A 24768-nucleotide genomic window follows, 5' to 3' on the forward strand; every position below is an offset into this window, starting at 1 on the left:
AAGCATGACTGCAGATGAAAACATGTTCATTCATCCTCTTTGGTATTCTGCTGATTCAAGCTCCGTTGTCCTGGCTGTTCTGTAATAACACACCCAGCTTGGCCAGAGCCTGCCCAGTAAGCTTAATGCATTGTTGGACAGACGTCTCTCCGACTTGGGCACCATCACCCCGAAGATTTAACCCATATGAGGGTTTAATGGTCCTCACTAAAATCAAGTTTTTTGGACATAAGATTTGGATGGTTTGCACTGTACATATAATCACATAGATTCTTGTTGTTAAAAAAGGGTGTGTAAAACTAGCCATAACTGCTCACAATTGGAACTGCATTTTAAAATAGTCAGCGGGCCAAATATAATTAAAATTTTGAAATAACTGACAGACTTTCTTCTCAGGATTTAAGTCTCTTTCTTGACACCCTCTCTTTGCTGCACTTCAGAATGGAACACACTAGTCTCTATCCACGATGTTCCACTTCCGGGATAGCTCCGTTGCCGCCGGAAATTCTGCCAGATGTCACTATTTTCGGCCGGATGTTCAGTACCTTCTGCTTTCTTTGTGTTAGAATTTTAAACTCCGGTGGATTTATGAGGACTATAGTTACCTGCTTCTCAGATCTCTGCAGGGTAAATCCAGACAGCTAGCCAGACTATCTGTCCAATCTGAGTTTTCTCTCGCAGCACTAAAACAACTTTTGAACGTACACGTTCCACCAAAAACTTACTAACTAAAAAAAATATCACCAGCCTTATGCTTCCATGATGATGCTCTATCTTGCCTTAAATGAATACCTCACCTACAGGGATGTAGTGGAGGCTAAACGCACGTAAACGCCGTTTACGCACCTCCCAAAATTCGGCAATAGCGTTTATCCACCTCTAAATAGCGTTTATCCACCTCTAAAAAGCGTTTATCCACCTCTAAATCGCCTATAGTTCCTAAGCCATTTTAAATTAAGCTTAAATATTATTATTATGTCGTTTTAGTTTCATGCGTTTTAGAGCTTGTAAACTGATGTTTTGATGTTGTTGTTGTTAAACAGAGTCACTTGTAACTTCAATTCATCAAAACTTTTCTCCATTTTTGGATTCTCCATTTACCGTGGAGGCATGCTATAAAAAAGTTTTCTTCACAAACAAGGGACACAATTGGCGAGTAATTGATATACAATTTATCATTTTCTGGGTGGTTTTCTTTAAGTCCATGAAATATATTTATCATGTGAGTTTGTAGAAGATTGAAGTGGACACTGAGGTTTGTGAGAATGAGGCCTGGGTCTCTCCATGTTCAGCCTTGTGTCCAGCCCTGTAAATGTTCAACTAAACCAAATATCCACATGCTCTGAATTCCACGACATCTCACCTGAAAAAGCTTAAACCAGTGAGCCAGTAGACCAGATGTATTTTGCTTTTATAGATGATATCTGATGGAGAAAGTTTAGTCTATCTGTCAGTGCAGCCTGTGAGGGCAGTTTACTAAAAACACAAACACCATTTCCTAGTCATCTAAGACTTTCTTTTGAAGTTGGACTGGGATAATTATCCAAAAACACACTTTTCAGCCTGAATCACAAAGTAACAGAAAAGAGAAATCACTCTCCACTAATTGACATGTTGTACATTTGCATTAATGAAATGGTGGTGTCAGTATGTCTGCTTCTTTTGTAAATTCAAACACTACTAAAAAGCAGTGACTCATCAATGTTTGATCTTTTTCTTTTGGTGTCCCTTTGGTGTCTTCTGCTCTAAAGCAGTGCAGACAGGCTGGGTTGGTAAATATGAGCATGGATGTGTGCAATGAAGTCACATCGTATTACTCCTGGTTGTCCAGTAAAAGAACAGACCTCATGGGATTGGCTAAATGATTAGTTGGAGCATCTCTGGAGGATGTTAGTGAGATGAAGTTACATTATGGCTCACTGCGTGGACTGGTTGACCCAGCAGGGAGGGGTGTGTGGGGGGGGGGGGGATGGGGGGGTGGACCAAGCTTGAAAGGACTCGGATGGGTGCGTAGTCTCTCTTAATGCCTTAACAAGATACATTGCTTGTCATCCCAAACAACCCATATGACTGTTCCAACAACATCGCATAGCCACACACTGATTTTTCTGCAAACTCTGCAATCTCAACTAAACTTTAAAGAAAGTTCCAAGAGTTTTGACAAAGCTTGGCAAAGTAATGTGTTTATAATAATGGGTGTGGCAGGATGGAATAGATTCATGGAGCCATGATTCACTGTGACAAAGTAGGTTGAAGTGCTAGACTTACAGTGTCATCTGGACTACTTAGACAAGACTTTTTGTATGACACTATATCAATATAAATGTTTGATTTGAATGTGTCTGGAAATTAGATCAACTCGCTTGAGTCAGTCATTACAATTCTGTTCCACTGGCCTACACAGTTTCTCCACCCATTTCATCTCCTTACACCATCTTTAAAAAATTAAAGCAGCATAGACCTGCAGTGTCTTCCTGTGTTTCTCACTTTTTGAGTCTTTAGCCACTTTAATGGGCCTGGACTGTGCCTGTCGCATCCTAAATGGATCAGTGCTCTATTGAATGTGAGCTTTTATCCAGTGTATTTAGGAAATCACCCTCTTGGAGTTCATCTTAAGGAGTTTTACCTCGCAGTGGGCGGCTGCTGCAGAGAGGTGTGAAGAGAACTCTTGCCCGGAAATCACATTATCTGCTTTACACAACAACACAGCAGTTGACACGGCCTCTTGCCAAGAGCTGAGTGGATTTTGATTTACTTTTCCCCCCTCTTCTCCAACCAGAGACCTGTCCACCTATTCAGACACTGCTCACGTGGCTAATGAGCATGAAGGGTTAATGTTTCCCAGTCCATGGGAACCGCTGAGGCTTTAAGTTGGCCTTTCTTTACATTGACTGAACCGCAAAGTCAAAATGACCAGCGTTGCAGAATTAAATGCATGTGGAGGGCTGTAAACAACTGTCTGTGAAGTTCATTTGCTAAGCCATGGTCAGGGAATACATCAAGATCACCACGTGTTTAACAGAGGCTCTTTGTGGGGGAAATACACTGAATTCAAGCAATAAGTTAGCTCCTTAGTACCCGACAACAACTACATCAGTAACTTATATTACAATAAAATGTGATTCATCTTTATTATTTGTTGCCTTGTTTCATCATTGATTTTAACAATTAAATAGATTCTGTGTGGTATTCTATATTGATACACTCATATTAAACCCCTAGAAAAATAATGGAGCGTCCAAAGGCCCAATGTAACCCCTGGACAAACAGAACAGAAAGATTACTGATATTAATATCTACACTACATTTCTCTCCATCTGCTTCACACTTCCCGACCCTCAAAAGTATGCAGTTACTTAAATTGAGATGTGTAAATTGTAATCTTCAAAGGTCTCTTTGGATTTATAAGCTGATGTAGAACAACCCTTTCACGAACACAATTTTAGGCCAAACTGTCTGCTGAGGTCTTTGACAGGATCCTTATGGGTAACAAATGATTGTGTGCTTTTTCAGAAGACCTGTAGGTTAGCAACTCCCCTTGCCTTAAAGCTACTCCATTACAGGGAGTGGGAGACAGATTTTTCCATTTTGGGAATAGGAATTGTTTGACAATTGATGCTTTTAGGGGGTTGTCCTTTCATGATAATGTGTTATTCTGACAAAATGGAAGTATGTTGAACAGTGTATATGTTAAGTTACAGAGACTGTAAAAGACTGAGACAGTTGGAATGAACAAATGAACAACACATAGAGGATAGAAGAAAAAGTAACATAGCCAGCAGTGAAAACAAATACAATAGATAATTATGACCAAAATTGGAGTAAAAAACCCCAAACCACTTGAAAAGACACTATATATATATACAGTTTTAGGGAGTGAAGACTTCATCTATATGGCCCTTTTGGTAAAGTAATACAAGTTAAAATTCAGATACAATTAAATACACCTCTGCTTACATACACCAGAAATTGGCTAGAGTACAAATCTGATTGCATGGTTTTCCCAGGCTACATGCTACTTTTTTTTAAATGTATTGATAGTATTTTTTTAATTTTTATAACACTGTTTATTAGATAGCGATAGGAGAGAGAGATGAAAGGAAATGAGGGAGTGAGATGGTCAGATTTGAAATAAAGACGTTGCGGTTTATGGTTGCCGTTTGTGATGGTTTGGAGTAATTTCACCCTAGGGTCCTTTGCACCATGACCTCGAGCCAAACCCCCCCCCCCCCCCTCTCAGAAGCTTTTTTCACTTGCATCTAACATTGGGAGAGTTAGCGTAGAGTAGCGTTCTCAGCTGAATAGCTTAGCGCAGAGGCTAATAGACCCACGTTTGTATCTCGTAAATGACCCCACTAATAATGCCCGAAATGATACCAAACTTCTACACTAGTACAAATAGGTTATGTACTCATAAAACGATGGATTGGAAAGTTTGTAAGTACACCAGAAGTTTATGAACACTTGCCTGGTCTCTTCTGCTCTCTGTTGCTGCTGCTACCTGCAGTTAGACGAGTGCTTAGGGCCGTCTACAAATTACTACACCGAAAAGAGATACAACAAAAATATTTATTAATTTAATGATTAAATAAAGTAATGTCTCCAAACTTACCTCAATTATTACTTGTCTCCTGCTAGTTATACTACAGCCCTTACTTAAAAAAAAAAGTTAAATTAAAAAATATTTTTGTTGCATCTCTTTTCGGTGTTGTAATTTGTAGACGGTCCCTAAGCACTCGTCTTACAGCAGCAGCAACAACAACAGCAGCAGAGAGCAGAAGCCAGCAGCAAGTGTTATTTACATAAACTTCTGGTGTACTTTCCAATCCATCATTTTATGAGTACATAACCTATTTGTACTACTGTAGACGTTTGGTATTATTTCGGGCATTATTAGTGGGGTCATTTACGAGATACAAACGTGGGTCCATTAGCCCCTGCACTAAACTATTCAGCTGATAACGCTACTCTACGCTAACTCTCCCAATGTTAGACCCAGGTGAAAAAAGCTTCTGGGGGGTGTTTGGCTCGAGGTCATGGTGCAAAGGACCCTAGGGTGAAATTACTCCGAACCATCACTTTAACTCCTAAACCATGGATCTGCCCCAGCTGGAGCCATTCATTTACACTGCAAATGGCTCATTTCAGTTTGGGTGTGAAGTGTCACTTCAGCTGCCATTATCACAAGGGACAGAACCTGTAAGTGGCTACTTTGTGAGGAGTAAAGATTACACATGAATAGACAGATCCATTTACACCTTTTCAACATCTGGCTAGAATGCAATGACCCGTCAGACTTCATTCTGTCTCGAATGCTTCTTGGTTGCATTTACTTTATAGCCAGCCAACGGCTGAAACATGCTTTTATGGGCTACACGTGCACAAACGTGCGGGGGTTATTGACATGAGTTTGTTTTTGTACTTGAACATACCACCATTTTTCTTATGTGGATCAATAAATCAGCTTGTTTGATGCGCTAGAAATTTGGGAGGTGTGTGCGCGTTAACCTCTGCGATCTACGGTTACTCATAATACCCTTTGATGTGTAGGTTCACATTTTACATGTATCTTCACAGAAGCAAATGTAAATGGGGTCCAAGGTCTCACAGTTAATGGTGACAGGTATTAGCTCCCAGTCATGTTGTGGTAGAACAGCTGACTGTTTCAAGAGATTAAATGAGTTTGATGTTCCACCTGAAGTGATGCTTGGTGATTTATGTTTACTAGAACCTTACATGATAGGGCAGGCCTTGGGGCTTCAAAGTCAACACAAACAGCTTTAGCTCATTTCACTGGCGCCTGTCTCGTCATATCTAAATCTTGGTTCAGGTCAGACAAGGAGTCCTTCCTCTGGAGGAGGAGAGGCTGTGGTTTAAATTCATAAATATAAATGATAAATGTGGGGTTAACAACAAAGACTTAATCTGCATTATTTTATTGGCGGTGCCGTGTCCTCATACCAATCTTTTTTCAAAGTGAAGGATTGGTGGTCTTCCAGTGGAGATGAGATACTGTAATATACACTCTTAGTTTTATTACAGTTATACTTTCAAATGATGTCTGCTTTGCATATCCTTGTATGTGAACCTGACTGCACACTGCCTTAAAGGGTCAGTTTACCCAAATCACAAAATTTCACATTTTCTTTTGACGCAGATAGTTTAGATTATTTGCTCAAATTTTACGATACATGCCTCGGAAACCTCTGCCACAATGTTGGTTTTAATGTGACTTTTGGAGTGGAATGTCCTGTTTTCTCTCTGTAATGCACTGACCCATCTAATGGACTTGATCACAAACATGGATGCCAGAAAAAAGGTTTTTGAGAGGTTCATATTTGTACTTTCTTTAAAAATGAAAGAAAGTGTAGTTTTTACAGCTGAAACACAGTGTTACGAGGTGATTTTGTTGAAACATAAAAGCAGTACAGTCTATCCAGACAATAATATAAAACCCCCACAGCACATTCTGCTTCATTGTTGTGACTTGTAAGAATTCATTGCAGAGCTGACCTGGCCTGATTTTGTCATTAGAGAAGGAACTAAATAGCTCTCCTCATCATAGCAGTACAGTTTGTCATACAGCATGTTTAAGACTTTAAAAGTGTAAAGGAAAATATGTTCTGGTCTAGTCGGATCATAAAATTAAATATTTGTTATGTTATTACTATTAGAAACATGATTATTTGTTCCTAACCTCAACCATTGTCCATGGTCAAATATTATAGGGAGCAAACTTAATTCAGGGTTTTGCAGAATTGTCCACTATCAGTGTAGTTATCTGGCGATAAATTCTGGTAAATCTTTATTCATTAGGGTTGTTGGAAATGTCAATATAGGGCCAAATATTAAAAACAATCCTTGACAACATCCTGCCCAACAATGCACAGGAGGATTTGTCCTTTATCATTCTGCACAAACCACACAGTGAGTGAGGGATCTGAGAGAGCAGGCCAGTGGTGGAAGATATACTCACACCCTTTACTCACTTACTTTACTTTAAGTAAAAGTAGCAATACCAAAATGTAGAAATTCTCTGTGGCATTAAAATGCATGCATTCAAAATCTTCGTAAAAAAGTACTAGCATCAAAATATACTTAAAGTAAAGTATAAGTAAAAAGCTTATCTTCTTATATCAGAATTGTGTATATTATATTATTGGATTATAATTATTGATGTATTAAAGTGCCCATATTATGAAAAAAAAATCACTATTTCTGGGATTTGGGGTGTTATGTTGTCTCTGGTGCTTTCACACGCATACAAACTTGGAAAAAAAAACATCCATGCTGTTTTGAGTTTCTGAATGTATCCTGCCTTCAGTCTCCAGGTGAGCTTTTCAAAATCGCCAGGGCCATTTACGTCATTGGCCGAAACAACAAAGATGAAACATTTTACAAGATTTTCCAAAAAAGACTTGCTTTTTGTAGCTGCTGCAAAGATTGTGACAAAGTTGTTTAATCAGAGATGCTACACTGACTCAAATTTGGTTAGCAAAGGTCAAGTTGCTGACAAAGTGAGAGCAACACCTTTGGGATCCAGCCTGCCGTCCTGCTGAAGAAGCCAACAATGAGTGATTCACTTGCCTCACGGAGACTGCACATTTTAAATGCTTGCTCGCTCTTGCACAACAAAAACGCCTTTTGTTGTCTGAAGGAGATGGAACCGATGGATGGCAGGAATCCGCTGAAGATGCCAATAGGCTTTGATCCCACAGAGCAGCCTCTGCACTGCTTTGGCCAACAGCCATAGCATGTTCAAACTGTGAACTAGACTTAGTTTAATGAGAGCAAGGACGGAAAAGTGGGTTAGGAAAGAAGAAGGAGAAATTAGAAAAATTTAGGGAGAGAAAAGGAAGAAGGAAGCAGAGTGAGAGCTATTCCTCAGCTGTAACAACCCTGACTGTTTTCATCCTGTAAAGGCATGGAGTGAGACAGCATGGTTTTCATCACAACACGCTGTGTTTGCTTAACAAGTTTACACTAGAGCGGTTGGCCTCGGCCTGCGCTGATGAGCCTCTCTGAAGGGAGGCAACGTTTCAGTGGACGGTCTCACAGCGAGTCGGTCAGGCGGAGGAAACGCAATCTGGAGGTCATCTAACACACACAAACGGAAAAACACTGGCCCGACATACAGAAATGAAATCTCTTCTGTTTCACTATGTCTGACCATTCACAAAGTCCTGCCCCACGTACTTGCCATTGCTAGGTCTGTTAAGTTTTCTGTTCTCACACAGCACATACGCAGTTTACAATGACAACTGTGACAGGTGTACCACTCAAAATTATTGATTTCAGACAGAGGTAGATAAAGCATTTCATGCCGCAACCATGGATATTGCTGGTTCAAATGACATCTCTTAGATTGTATCATCTGTAGCTAGCGAGATAATTAAGGTAACCTTAGAATCGTAACTGCCCGTTTTTCCTGGGCGTTTCACGTATTTTAAGGTCATCTCCCGGCGCCCTACCGTTTTGTTTCTCCAAGGAAACTCCGGTAATTTGCACGACCCTCAAACTTTACTATGAATAATCATCATACACAGATCCACAGGTTTTGATTTGTGTGTTTGTCTGGCGTCACCTGTGCTGAGCTCTCTGATCAACCTTTTCCATCTGATTGGATGTATCAGAATCACTCAACAGATGCCTTTTGTTGTTTTGACAGACCAGGTCTGAACTTTGGTTTATCTCCAGTTCAAACAATCTTCTACAGCTAAATTCGGGTTATTACATTATGTAGGCATTCTTATATTTGTTATCAATCGCATTTATAGTGACTTCCTTTCCTCTGCTTTGCCAACAGCTGTATTTCTTTGTATGAATCACTGGTTTTGATCTCTCAGCAAGAGCACCTCTATCTAAATCACAGGGTTGAATTATATTACATAATGCTTTCATTTTTTTTCACCCACAGGAAATGTGTGGTGTGTGTGTGTGTGTGTGTGTGTGTGTGTGTGTGTGTGTGTGTGTGTGTGTGTATCATAGCATTTTAACAACACAGTGGAGTGAGGAACACATGCGGTCAAGCCTGCATACACACAAGCAGTAAAATGCTCTTTTTTATGACGAGTGTTCTCATGCTATCCACCGAGTCTGTTTTCAATGTGACAGCATCAGATCAAAGACCACATATATACTAAAACATATGAAACACTAGACTCTGATGCCAGTGACATGATCTTTTAGGTTTGACAAGGTGTCAGGTGTCATATCGGAGAGAGAGAGGGAGAAGCAGAGAGTGATGTAATCAGAACAGCAGAAGACTTTCACGCAGACCATTCATCACTGACGTCTTCAAAGCAGTCCCATGCCAAGCACTGGACGGTTCAACTAGGATGGGAACTGAGCACAATTTAAAGTAAAACCATATACATACACTTTATCCATAGCAGGTTCAGCCTTTTAATTTCTGTAGTTATGTTTCTGTAAAATTGTTGTGCAAAGTTTTAAGCAGAGTTATGAACTTTAAGCTAAATCAAATATGTAAGCAGTGTGTGTTTCCATCAACTATCTTTAAGCAAATACATTCAGTAGGACAGAAGACTACATATTCAGTTGAGTACCAGTTTCCGTCTAAGCTGAGTGTGTGTGTGTGTAAAAGAAAATTGCATTAAAACAGGAGAATTAAAACAAACACTTACTAATATACTAATATGCTGAAGACCCACTGAACACAGTGCAATTTAAAGCTAAGTTTTATTTTCTCTCTTGTAGAACATAACCAAATCACCCCACGATGATGCGGGACTGACCAGTCATGCAAGCCAAAAGAGGGATTGAAATTGAAAATTGTTTTACTTTATGCAAAGTAGGATAAGTGATACAGTGCTGGGTCAGAAAGTCCAGGTAGATAGATCGTATTTATTGTCCCCAAAGAGAAATTTATTTAGCTCTTCTCAGTACCAGACAATACAGTAAATACATAGACTCCACAGTACAAAACATGATTCTAAACGACCATTAAAATAAAGGCAATGCTTTCTACTAATTAAATAGCAATGGGATAAATGTCTGTCGCACAATTTATCTTCTTCTTGATCAACAATGGTTATGATTAAGTGTAAAGAAAGAGCCGCCGCAAATTGTCAGAAATGTCCAGTTTACTGCATTTTACATCACCATTATATATGGCAACATCACTGTGGACTCTATAGTGTAAAACCTTTTTAGGTCATACTGTATGTTTGAAATCCAAAACTTTCTATCTATATATAACTTGAACTATGCACATGAAAACATATTCAGACATTTGTGAGACATTCTGTGAAAAATGTGCTAATACTTTAGGAACATGAAGACCTTGTAATGTGTGAACTGTGCATGGCCCCAGGCGCTGGAACCAATAACTGGGTCTTCCTTTTATGTTGGGTTTCCTTGTTTAAAAATGCTCAGCTCTTGGGAATCTACACAGTATTTTCTTCTACACCACATGTGAACTCTGCCAAACTACATCAAGAGTGTGAGCGTGTGTGCATGTGTTCATGAGAGAAAAGAAAAAAGGAATGAACAAGCATCTGGATCCATTCCAGTATTATAAACAAATTGCTGATCAAAGCTAAACGATCCAACAGTGACTCTTAGGTTATATACGAACATGTTAATTGGTTGGATTCTCTATGCAGACATGGTAGATGAAGCATTTTAGAGAAAAGCTTAGGCACACGGAGGCAAAGCTCAACACCAAATATGTCTTATGGAGATGTGATGTATTGCATCCTACATTCAGTACTAATTTACTCAAGGAGTCAGGGATTTGTGGTAAGGGATTATGACAAGCCACAAAGACAACCTCTGAAGCATCAGTGAACATAGTGAGGAAATGGTTCAGGCTCTAAAGAAAGAGGGAACAGTTGGGGGTCCAAATCATGAAGACCAATCCTGCGACCACAACAGGACTCAGAAATGTCATAGGATGGTATAGCAGCAGCAGCAGCAGCACTTGGAATTATTCTTGAACGATTCAGTTAACAAACTGCAGATTGGGCTGCTTCCAGCCTATGGAAGTTGGTACAATTCAGTTTCTGACCAGTTTGAAAGAAGAGTCAGACATTGTTTATTAGTTCTAATGCTGTGATATTAGACATATGATGGGAAGGTTACAGTATAGATCTCTTTTTTTCTCCATAATCTCTGTGATGGGAGGCCAGAACGTACTATTGGGCCTTCTGAAGCTGATAACCACCCTTTTCTTTGAACAGACTTAACTATGTTTTTGCATATAGAAAACAGCCTAAATAAAAGGATGTATGGGATATTGGCATCATATCCTGTCAACAAACATCAAATTGAATAGGGATCTGTGTGTGTGTGTGTGTGTGTGTGTGTGTGTGTGTGTGTGTGTGTGTGTGTGTGTGTGTGTGTGTGTGTGTGTGTGTGTGTGGGCTTGTTTAACTATATTCGTGGGGTCCAAAAACCGGGAGTCCAGTATACTTGTGGGGTCCCAACAGCTTTGTGGGGCCAAAATGCTGGACCCCACAAGTTTAAAGGGCGGTTTGAGGGTTAAGACTTGGTTTTAGGATTAGGGATAGAATTAGGTTATGGTTAGGGTGAGGGTAAGGGTTAAGGTTAGGCATTTAGTTGTGATGGTTAAGGTTAGGGTAAGGGGCAAGGGAATGCATTATGTCAATGACGGGTACCCACAAAGATAGTGCCACAAACCTGTGTGTGTGTGTGTGTGTGTGTGTGTGTGTGTGTGTGTGTGTGTGTGTGTGTGTGTGTGTGTGTGTGTGTGTGTGCAAGAAAGTTGCACGTGAACACATGTCTGTCTTCATGCGTGTGGGAAATCTCAGGTTACCCCCTCATCACTCCACCACATTCTGCAATACATCACTGTCACAGCAAATGTAGCCTTGTTCCAAATAGTTTAGACTGACAGGACCCACTTGAACATGATAGCATGGTCCTGTGTACAGCACCTCACAGAAATTCATGCTAAAAGCTGCCTTGTTGAAATATATGGAGGACATGAGTCATGTAGTTATATATAGATAACATTATCCATATAAACAAACTTAGACTAATACAGTGTACAACTTTAGCCAAGTTTGACTAATATGCTTTAGATGAGCAGCTGGTGCACATTGTCATAACTTAAACAAAAACTTGAATCCAGAAATTTGGTATTACATGAGGCTTTTTCAGTTGGCTCACTCTGTCATCACTTTCACAGTGAACCTGATTTTCTCCAAGGATCCAACTCAGGAATTGTTGTCCTGACAATAGATCTTTGTCTTTTGATATTTTACTAACAGCAATCCCTGTTGCAGTCCATCTCTGGAGGCCTCATCAACACACAGCGTGACCCTTAAGATTTCCTGTACAATCATGAACTTAAAATTCAAAAGAGGTCATTTAGGATACAAATCAACCCATGTCTCAAGTTAACATTACATCTGACAGCCAAAGTCATTAATGTGTTATTGAAAAACATTTCTCCTTTGTAATGGATGTGCAGTCCAAGAACATTCTTCACTAATAAAGATGTAATTGAAGCCTGGCAGTGATTTCATAACTTCTCTGGGGGGCCCTCATCATTGGGTTATGGAAGCCAACAATCATCCTTGACCCTTGAAGATGATGTGGGTGTGATAGGGTGTCTAAAGAGACCCCTAAAGTTTGAGAAAAGACCATTCTCTTTCCTTTTCTCCTGTCCATCTATCAGAGAATGTGTAACAACGAGCGAGTCCGATTTGCTGCTTGATATGACGTCCTATCTTGTTTTATGGGCCATAGAACCACCTCCAGCTTGGTGACCTTCCCGCCCCTCGGAGTACCTGCTGAATCAACCCCACTTTCCACCAAATTAGAAAGCTAACGTTAGCTAACGAGCAGCATCCAGCCGTTCGGTCGTTCAGCTCCCACTGTAGGGAGAACAGCTGACATCTCGGGAGAGGCACTGTCTGGTTAACACAATTTTTTAGCTGTGACTGTCCTTCCTTTGCCGTACCTGGGGTTGCTGCGTTTCGGCTGCTGTCTGTGGATTCCTTCATGCGCGGCTCGTATTCTTTCGGATGTTTCATGCGCAGGTGTTTTGGCAGCGGCGATGTTGTGTGTTGTTTGTGGTCCTTGCCGCCGCGGGACAGGTCGGCATTGCGGGTTGGGTGTGTGGCTCGGTTTGGGTCACCTTCTTTTGACTTGAGGTGCTGCCGGGCTGTGCTTTTTCTGCTCGAGAATTGCATTTTCACTTTCTCACAGCCTACTGCATTGAACGGTCCACCTATGTACGGCGGCATCATTACGTAGGGTTCGGTTCGGCAGAAACTGAACCCCGTCAAAAAGCCCAAAATTCAGCCTAAATCGAATCCTGGATTCGGTGCATCCCTACTGGTAACACGCTACAAGCAAAGCGTGTCAGGTTTCTGTTGATGCAGCTACAACAGTATGTGCCATCTCAGGTCTCAAGGTTTCAGCTTTTTGAGATTCAGGGTGATTAATCAGCAGCATTAAGGGTATGATGTCCAAATATCGGCAAGTATTCATTTCATCTATAAATGCCTTAAAATTGTGAATTTCACTGCTGATCTTTTTATATAAAATTTCCAAGGAGTGATGACCATGACCGGTGGGTAATGTCGTGAACCAACTTCACTTATACAGAACCTCACTCTAAACTAAATTGAAAGTTTGGCAGTCCTGTGCATACATAAACACTATCCAAAGCGGCCACCTCCCTATGACTTACGTGCAGCACAATAAAGTTTCTTCTTGCCAGTGAACATAATCTGGTAGTAATTACATCCCCCATTACATTTTTTAACTTGGTTTCATGCTAATTCATACTCTTACGAGTCTTCATGACTCCAAATCGTGAACACAAAGGGACAAAAAAAGAGGGGGGTCTGGAGGAAAAAAAGGGAAATAACTGTTTCTGGTTCATGTCCAGGTCAGTCAGAGGCTGATTTGTCACCTATACAGCCACATCCACACTCCACAACTAACATCTGAATGTATGTACAGTCGATCCATATGTGGGACACATTCACTTAACATTCAAAAAGGATTGATGATAAATGTTAACATGTGGGCATTTATTTCCATTAACTGAGGAAGAAATTGAAGCTTGGCAGTGATTTCATAGCTCTGACCAGATTGCTGAAAAGAACTGCAAACTCTGATCCACGCTACATTTTGGGGAGGGCCCTTTAATACAAATTCAGTGCATTTCTTTGGTAAAGGGAATGCATAGATACCTTCTCCAATGAAGTTGATGAGTTACAGGTGATGTTTGGCTTTCAAATTCACATCCAACCTCCTGTCCTGCCAAATATTTCTGGGAAACAGACTACATATTCACTAGCAAGGACTACACCACAACCAATATGTTGTTTAAAGATTTAATGAATTCTTGACTATGTTGAATGTGAACATAGGAATAGATGAGGGTGAGATTGAAAAGAAGATGTTGTCTGCTTGGTCGGTCAGGGAGGATGTACTGGAGACAGGGTGGAGTGAGTCTTATTGTGTGGCTCTGTCTCAGGTGCTTTTACCTGAGTAGATTTCGGACTCCCCGGACGTTACCTAGAATGAGAAATGAGATATGTATGCATGATTGAGGGAAGAGGGGTTAAAAGGTATGAGGTATTGGGAAGGTTGACGTATCGAAGGGAAAGGGTGGGTGGATCGAGAAGTCGAAGACAAACAGCACGGATGGGTTGGCGAGGAATATAAAGGTTTGTCAGATGATGAGAGGTGTGGTTGAGGCGTGGCCCTGCTCCAGAACCTAAGTTAATTCATTAACTTCATTTGTGTGTGGACATCAATGCGAAGATGTAACTTTTGAAGGATGTTTTCAATGATGGAGCAATGCCAAAAGACACAACCTTGAATATGGAAAGTCATCCACCGTGAAGTACTCTTTTTTTCAAAACAGATGTCAATATGTGTTTACTGTAGCTTCCACAGCTGACTGATTTTAAATACAGCCGATTCCAAATGATGGTACTCTACAACTCTACCCTGAACCTATACTAATATATCTCATTTGTATGAGAAATAGGCTTATTCAATTTCTTCCCGGGAGGGGGGGGTGAGAAATCGATACCACTCTGTACATACAGAGGTGGGTGGTTAGCCTAGCTTAGCATAAAGACTGAAAATGCAGATACACCGTTGCTTGGCTCAGTCCACAGTGAAAAAATATGAACAGTTGGATTTGGTTTCGAAGATTTTTCTCATCTTGAACAAACCGTGAGAATCAAACTTCCTCTGGTCTTTCTGCAGAAAAGGGAAAGGATGTCTGGAAACACCCATATACAGTCAGCTAGTCTTTAGTTTGTCATTCTGTCACAAGGGGAAATAACTGCCATGAATGTCAGTTTTAGAAAAATGTCTGAAATTGTGCTCCTTTTGCCAAAGTTACAAAACAAAAAACTCAAAATGAAAATAGCATGAAGTGTTTCATATGGGTTTCATCCAAAGTACCTCACAGACCTATAAGTGCATTTCTCTTCAAAATAGGTGCTGCCTGTAAATGAAACACCCTTTGTCATGTGAAAATAGGTGATCTAGCCCTTGAACTATCTGAGAATCAACAGTAGAGAGAATATTAGAAGAGTAGAGGAGGTGGGCGCCCGGTTAGCTCAGTTTGTAGAGTGGGTGACCATATATAGAGGTTTATTCCTCGTAGCAGTGGGCCCGTGTTCAACTCTGACCTGTGGCCCTTTTCTGCATGTCATTCCCCCTCTCTCTTCCCTTTCATGTATTCAGCTGTCCTGTTGAATAAAGGCCTAAAAATGCCCAAAAGATAATCTTAAAAAAAGAAGAGTAGAGGAGCTAGGAACAAGCATTTGGTGTTCAGTTACACATTCATACCAGGTGAACGGTTGAGCTGACGCAGGTTTGATGTCTGTGAAAAGACTGAGACGAGATGGAGGATTAAAATAACCCAGGGCTCGCACACTTCACCACCCAGGACAAATGCCAGACCTGACCCATTATTTGTTCTGTGTGAAGTAAATCCACAGAAATGCCTGTGCACATGCCATACTAAACATCTGGTGCAGCCCGCTTTTATGATATCACCCAACAGTCATTCATATATGTGTAACTCAATAAAAAGAACACAGCTCCTTCAAGACAATGCAGGGAACCCTTACTGTACCTTTGCTCATCAGGAATAGGTTGAGTCCTTTGATTTATCATTAGTTGGGATCACTATTCAGTTTGACACATACAGTACATCATCATCCACCAAAAACTCTTTTCTGATATGTTGTTTCTAGAAATTCTCAGCTTTCAAATGGTTTACAGTGGTTCCTACTTCCCATAATGGTGCGTTCTAATGGAAGAGGGCAGCAGGTTTAAATCTATTGTGTTACGGGTAGATTCTTTTTGCAAGTTGAGATTGAAATAACATTAATATTGCTTAGTGGGTCAAATTTACTGAGAGGTAAGAACTACAAGTAGTATGAAGTCAGGAATTGAGATATAGCCACTGATTTCAATGGGTTCCTCCAAAACATTGTGGCGAGCTTAGGTTTGTAGGAGGTGAGAACTCAGTGGGGTGCAATTTACAATAGCAGCTATATTCGTATCAACAAATGTACAATGCATTCAACCACAGACCAATCTTTGCATTTACCTCAGGGGGAGAGTTATCAACTCTACAGCATAACACACAGTTTAACCATTCGCTAGTAGTAACAGCAAAAACATTGTGGAACATACTGTAGAACACAATAACACCATCATCATACACTGAGACTTGTCCATATGTGTCTTGGACTCGGCAGTAATATTGTGATCATACAAGGAAATGGGTACAAACCTTACGTTGACTTGTTTACTCAGATCAGCTGTGTTAAGAGCACCTATTTATTTTTTAACAATCAATACTGTAATGGTTAATCTTTAACTGGTAAGTGGCAATCCGTTACAGTTTATAGACTAGCGGGCCTACTTAAGAAACACAAACAGACAGTCATCACCAATCATTATTGAACATTGATCATTCAAGTGTTAGGCTGGCCAAACTATTTGCATTTCCAGACTGGAATCCCACTTTAACAACAGTAGTGGCTGAGTTGGACATCCATCAGACAGCCTTCATTGACAGCTTCAAGCCTCTAATCCCTCAGCTTAATTGACTGTAATGTGGAAATACCTCCATGAAGGCCACTTGGGAGTAGTTTATCAGACTTATCTTGTCTCTGTTGGGACATGACCAGTGATTCAAGTCCAGCCACTAAAATACCATACTGACTAAAAGCAGCATGTGATTACATAAATGCTTTTAATGTTGAATGTGAAATAACTCTTCTTCTTTAATGGATGGAAAATGGATTTAGAGTGGAAAAAGGATCTGCTGTGGCTCCTTAAAGCAAAATCTTGGTATATTTTAACCTGCAACAACATGGACCTGCTGCAGCTAATGCTGCAGTTATGGGGGCATAAGATAAAGAGTGCCTTTGTGCCTCTTAACAGACACAAAATGCAATTAAAATGTCTGTGCAACATGGGCAGGGCCCTTACATGACAACAAGATGCGTTTAGCAACTTAGCCATTGTTTCTGCCGTCTAGGATGAGTGAGTGTGTTCAGCCCGGCTTCAGTAATAATCATCACGCAGCAGTTCTGTGTGTATTGTAGCATATATATATACATTTTGTGTGCGATCCATCTGGCGTTGGTGTATAGGAGTCTCTGCAGTGGCAAATTGTGTGGTAGTTTCCTTAGCCGGGCTAGCAGGCCCGACCGGCATTCTTCTACTTCCTCCCCGCCTCCCTCGCCTGCCGCGGCCCGACAGCAATCGACAGGCGCCCGCTGGTCTGGTGAGGACAGTTCATGCTTTTGCGGCGACATTTTGAAGTTTATTCCCCCCTCAAAAGCACATGTAATTGCCCAGAGTTCTCCTTTAACTTTGCACTCGCCATTTCATTGTACAGATTCAACCAAACAAGGACTTGTGCAGGTGGTGAGTGCAAAGTTAGCATTTAAATATTCCAGGTTAAAACATACTAAAATATTCCTTTAAAGGTTTTTAAGGAAAGCAGAACAGTCTCTTCATAATATATGTGAGTGATGCATACTCCCACTGTCCTGTTGAAAGTTATGGGTTGTACAATGCAGAAGTTTGGCTGTTGCCGATTTGTTGCCATGTACATCCAAATATTAGGCAAACACAAAAGCCAAAGTTTATATAAGACAAAGAAAAAGCCAATTTAATCAACATTTACCATGTAGCAGTTGAAAGATAGAAACCAGGGGTGTGAGGATGCTATGAGGAGCTGAGATTAAGAAGTGTGGGCGTGACAGGGGTGTTTGACTGCCTCACAGTTTCCAGCTCCATTTATCATTCTCAGATTCCATATGTAGAATGTGTTAGCTGCGGGGAGGAGAGCAGAGGAGGACCAACCCCGACAGCCTCTGATGGATCACCTGCATTCTTCACAAGATTTCTAATTAAATCCACCTCAACAGAAAAAGTACAGGTGTCTTGCTCTCTTCTACCTTTTCTTACCTTACACGTTTGAGTCTAGATCAGTTACAGGTCTGGAAAACATAAACGTCTAGAGACTGTTCTGACAACAACTTTAGCATCGGATTGCGAGGCCAGATGGAGAAATATGGTGCTATTATGAAACTATCTTCTGGCAAACTTCAGCCTCTGAAAAAACCTGCTTTCCCTCACCTATGAACACAAGTACTTGAATTGACAGGATAATTTTAATCTTAAATAGCAGGTATTTTAGGGTAATTGTGAGCATTGCTTGAACTATTCATTATTTGAAAGCCTGTTTGAAGCTATTCTTTCCCCTCTTTCCCCAATTTTCCTGTATTTTATATTGACCTTTGTTCAGATTAGTTGATGCACACCCACTGACTGATCCATGAATGTTTTTTGTATTGAACAGTGTCGGAAACAGTATGGCCACACACAGGGTCCAATTGCTTATTTTCTTGTTCCTTTTTAACACTGACTGTATCAGAGACAGCATTCAGCTAAAATGCTTAGTAGAGACTTTTGCATGCAGGAATGTTTGGCAGACAAACTATATGTGTGCATGTGGTCATTTAATCTTTTTCATTGTATAAGCAATGAAAGGAAGAGGAGCATGTATCAGCTTCAACAAGGATTACAATAAGGATTGAAGGCAAAAAGTGTATCTGTTTCAAATGGCCCCACAAGAAGGCATGGAGAGCCTGCCAGAAGATCGGGGCAAAACTGTACAAATGGGGATATGTGGTTCATTTTTAGACAATCTCACCTCAAACACATTCATAGTTTTGCAATGACAGAAGTTGCTATGTGAAGAAAAAATAGTTTGAGAGAGAAGTACAAACACCTGCATACTTTCTCACCTTGACACACCTGTTGAATCACTGCTAAAGTGTGTGTTCCTGTTGAATTTCCTGAAGTTACAAACACTTGTTGAACGCACCGGAAAGGTTTGGGGGAATGGGTTTTAAGACACTATTGGACAATTCGACTAAGACTTTATTTAAAGCATATTGACACCTTAAGGAGTCAACTGGGCCTTGCTTCAACAAGAAATTTCCTGTTGCAATAACCTCTGTTGCTTCTAAGGGCTAATCATGAGACAGATAAAAGACGGCCACTCCACCTTGATGGACGTCTTCCAGTTTGCATATTGCTCAAACCACTCCACAGATGATGCCATACGGCTCGGTCGGACGTGAACCGGAACCTTCATACGTTGCAATACCACCTGGATAATATATGCCAGAATACTGTTTGTAGACTTCAGTTCAGTTTTTCATTGCAATCATCACATAGGAAGTGATAGATAACATCTCCTTGCTGTATTTCAACACCTCTCTCTGCATCTGGATTCTGGATTTCGTGCGAGATAGATCACAAGTTAACAGCAACATCTTTCCTCCGAGGGCTATGTGTTCAACACGTTGCTGACTTGAGGAGGATGTGTCCTGACCATCCCCCACCACAGCGGTTCCACCAAATGTCTTTGAGTGCACTTTGCTGAGGTGCATGTCCTTGAACACCACCACCTGGACAAAAGGCCTCATCAGTGGATGCGAGAAGACTGAAGGATTTAGTATTCCTGAAAGGAACTAGGTTGTACAAATGGTTGGTGGTGGATGATGACAAACATAATTTTAAGCACAATGAGACCTTGAGTCACCTGTTCTCAATAGTCAAGTCAATTTTATTTATAAAAACCAATATCACAAATTTGGCCCAAAGTTCTTATCAATCTGTACAGCATAAAACACCCTCTGTCCTTAGAACCTTGTTTCAAGACCTTTAAACAAGACCCTGACCCTGCAGTGAATAGTGGGGACAGCTGAGAGGATCACTGGGTCTCTGCCGCCCCCATCCAGGAACATCTAACAAGTATGATGTAGGAAAGGCCTTCAGCTTCACCTGGTCAAGCAACAGCTTCTTTCACCAGACTGTAACACTACCCTGCACTCAGACACACTTCAGTAAACATAGACACACAAATATACTGTATATAAGCCAAGTCACCTTACAGTACACCATGTTTTGTATTGCTACTTTGCACATGGGCGTATATGCTCATATGTATAAATAAATCTCGTTTTATCTTTTTAGACAGCTGTATGCACAATATTTGAACATACTCAGATCTTTAATTGCACTCAGATTTACAGCCGTTATCTGTTTTATATTTTTGTCTTGATGGTTTTATGTTTTATACTTTGGCCTGAAGAAATGTTATTTAATCTTAACTGTACATCTCCATGTACATATACATCTTAACTTTTACAGTTTCAATAATAAATAGGCTTAAGCTTGAATTTGACAGTAGATAGATTTATCAACTCCAGACAATATACTGGAAACATCTTTATCAATTAGATACTGTATAAAAGCTCATAAACTGCCCAAAATACATTGTGTTGTTCTAAGACTTAAATTTATAAGTGATTATTTTCCCTCTATGGTACCAAAGAACTCTGACCTACTGTCCAACCATGCCAGTTGAAAAGTTAAACATTAAACCTTGTTATCCTTTGAATAGGTAATCCCATCCAAACAGTTTGTGTCAAATCTTGAACAACTAAGTCTATGAAGAACTTTGACAAACATATCAGTGAAGGGACTTCAAATAAGCCTGATTGCCTGCAGCAGAGCCTCTCTTCTCTGTAATAATGACACAGACGTGTTGTTACTGTTGATAAGATTTCTGAGTCACAAACATTAAATCACATCTGGCAGGGAATACTTTTCATTGGTTTTAATTAAACATCACTGCAATCCTCTGGTATTCGTGATGTGTTGTGTTGATATCATACATAACTATGGAATTGATACACCTATTTATTAACTGGTGTGATCATGAAAATATCAATAATAACTGGCTTGGATGTTTGTCTCTTTGGCACTGTCCACCTCTGACGTTATAGATATAAGGCAGCTTATTAATTGCATATTGTGTAATTAATGAGATTTCCTTATCCGTACTTTAATCCTTAAACCATCTTCAATTTAACATCAGTATGTGCCATTAATTACAGTTATAGTTACATACTGTAACACAATAAAAATCATATCTCTTCTTACATTGTTTCCCAGGTGTTTAAAAACCTGATCCTTAAAGTCTTCAATAGGTTAAAGCTTTAGTGCGTAACTTTTTGATAATTAATGAACAAGCCATTGCCAAATGAGTTGCTACAAAGCTAATCAAGACTTTCAGCTCCACCCAACTCTCTCTGTATTTCTCAGTATGACTATGTTCAGAAGATTGTGTCGTCCAGCGACTTTCCCGCGCAGAAACTAATTACCTCTTCTGAAGAGTCCATCATGTTTTTTCAATCCTCCGTGTCCTCCTTGGCTACTAGCAACTGCGTGGAGGAGGGGTGGGGGCGCGATCATGGAAGGCTTGTATCATCTGGACGTGCCGACAGTGTTGTCATTACTTAGAATTTCTCATGGGAGCGACAGAAACTATGCACTATAACTTTAACAAAATATTAGTATAATATTAGTATAATATCTTACTCGTGGGATGTAGACTGTGGGTATTAGTCTGCAATTGTCGATGTATTTCATGCTGCATTCACCTCCTCTTCCGCTATCTATTTTGCAAGGGCACCCTGGCTGCAACTGGGGCTAAACGCCGCCCAAGACGATTGTGATTGGTTTAAAGATTAAAGATTTGTTTGGGGATGGTTGAGGAATGACTTTGACTGAAATATGCGCCACTGTCGTACAGCGTAATAGGCATGTAAGTAATAACGTGTGGCTGTCTGACTGTTCTCCATCTGCTCCTTACCCTTTTCTGGAAAGAAAAGCATATACTGTTGCATACTGTATGTTATTATGCCTTTTCCTCTTTTCTTATTTAATTGCTGTATCATCATCCACCTCTGTTCCTCTTTTTCCTAGCCAATTCTTTCTCTTTCTCCATCCACACTCTTTTCATCATCCCTCTCCACCCTCAATCCCAATTTCCCCCTGCTATTTTCTGGTTTATAATGGGTGAGTCACACCATAAGACATGAGGCAATTTAGCTGTGAGTAGTAAAAAGTCTAGCTAGTACTGGTCTTCTGGTTGTCAGGAACAAAATACAAGACAAGATTGTTGTAAACCAAACAGATTTCATCACTAAAATTGTTTCCAAAGTAAAGGTTTTTCTTCTACCAACATTTTGGGTGACCACCCAATTCTTCAGTCTTTTCCCAGATTTTTCTCTGACTGCACTCACATACATGTTGGTTTTCTCTCAGGATCCTTAAAAAGTTAAGTGCTGCTGATTGCCTGGATAAAAAAAAAAGATAGTTCCATGATAAAACATTATTTGCTTTGTTTTCTTTGGCACAACACTATCAGAATGGTATGGGCATGATGGCATTGAGAGGATGAATGAGGTAAAGGAAAACATTAAGGATCACAAACGTCAGAAAATAGTTTTAGGCTGGTTGTGATAATTGAATCTACATTTTGTACCATTTGGGTGATTTCCCACAAAGGATAGGTTTGGTTACAGTTTGTTCCAATGAATCAGCCCCTGCTTTTTTTGATAGCGCTGCAAACCCTTGGTGTTCTCTCAATGAGCTTCATGAGGTAGTCACCTGAAATGGTTTTCACTTCACAGGTGTGCTTTGTCAGGGTTAATTAGTAGAATTCTCCCCCTTATTAATAAAAAAGCAAAGGGTGGCTACTTTGAAGAATCTAAAATATAAGACATGTTTTCAGTTATTTCACACTTTTTTGTTAAGAACATAATTCCATATGTGTTCATTTATAGTTTTGATGCCTTCAGTGAGAATCTACAATGTAAATAGTCATGAAAATAAAAAGGAAACGCATTGAATGAGAAGGTGTGTCCAAACTTTTGGCCTGTACTGTACATGTTCAGTATATATATATAATATATATATATATATATTAACTTAGAAGAGCAGTTTCTGTGCTATTTCATTTACGAAACCCAGACTGAAAGTTAAAAGAAAAGACTGTTATTATTACAGTAAGTACCTCTAGGAGTTGGTGTTGTAGTAAATTTTCTAGTAGATAATAGCTTTTACCTTACAAAAAGTCTATTAAATCCACAAAAGAGCTTTTAAGTTGTACAATATATTAAATGTGAATTAGAGATCTCTTTTAGTCATGGAGAAATAAGGTACCATACCTGTGTTAGCCTGCGCAGACCTGCTCTACTGTAACTAGACTCTGACTCCAGGGACAGAGGGGCCACCTGATCCACCCAGAGCTCCCTTTAACAGAGTGAGTGAGAAATGACCATTCCCACTGTGTTAAATTAAGTCAATCAATTATACTGCTCCTTGTAAATCTTTAACAATTAGTGTCTGAGTGTAACTTCCTCGAAATAGAGCCCAGACTAGAACGAGCTCTTTGTGCCTGGACTTTATCCAAGCACGCAGTGTGTGTGTGTGAGTGTGTGTGTGTGTTTGTGTGTGTAAGTAATGCCTCAACATGCTATGTTCATGTTGTTCATGGTAGTTCTATGTGATCACATGCTCATGTTCGCATGAATGACAGCACCTGGTAGAGATTACCTGTTGTAGAGCTGAGCATTGATGTACAATTAGCGCAGGGCTCACGCCTGGCCTGGCCTGCTGGGCTAGTAAACAGCAGGGGGTAGCTTAACGGTTGGATTTTACAACTAACACCTGCCCCTTATGGCCAAGAGTTAGGCTGCTCTACAACCACACTATTAACCTAAAGAATGAGAGCTCACGCTGCTATGACCAAGTCCTGCATTCTTTATACATCTTGTCAGAGCGGTTCATGGTCTTGTTGACGATCATTTGTACCTTGGGAGATGATATAATAAAAAAGTCAGCCATTGCATGTGCTTTTATGTGTTGGGGTAAAGTGTGTTTAAATGTATCATAAACTTTTGTCCATTTAGGGTCATGAGTTGACTTAAGTTGTTCTTGTGTGTTTACCTACCTGTCTATGGTGTTATGATTGTGTTTCGTTCCTGAGCGTGCACTAATTTCTAATAATTTCTTTGAAAGAACATGACTTATATTTTGTAGCAAAATTATTATCATGCAAAGAAATATTTGACCGGAAATCTATTTTGTCCTTTTACTGCGGCAACAATAACAGTACAATTGAAGGGGGGTCCAAGAAGCCAGTGTGAATAAAGGTTCTTTGTGTTTGTAGATAAATGCTACAGTAGCTCCACTGTCCTGAGTGGGTGGGAAGAAAGCAGTGAAAAAAGCATAGCTTACGGCAAAGCAATTATTAAACTTCACATAACTGACAATTAGACAAGGACAGGCCTAAACATTCCTCTTTTAGTCAACAGCCAGGACTTCATCTCAATGAGCCAAAGGACAAAATAG

Source organism: Perca flavescens, chromosome 3, assembly GCF_004354835.1.
Source record: "Perca flavescens isolate YP-PL-M2 chromosome 3, PFLA_1.0, whole genome shotgun sequence".
In the NCBI taxonomy this organism is placed as follows: domain Eukaryota; kingdom Metazoa; phylum Chordata; class Actinopteri; order Perciformes; family Percidae; genus Perca; species Perca flavescens.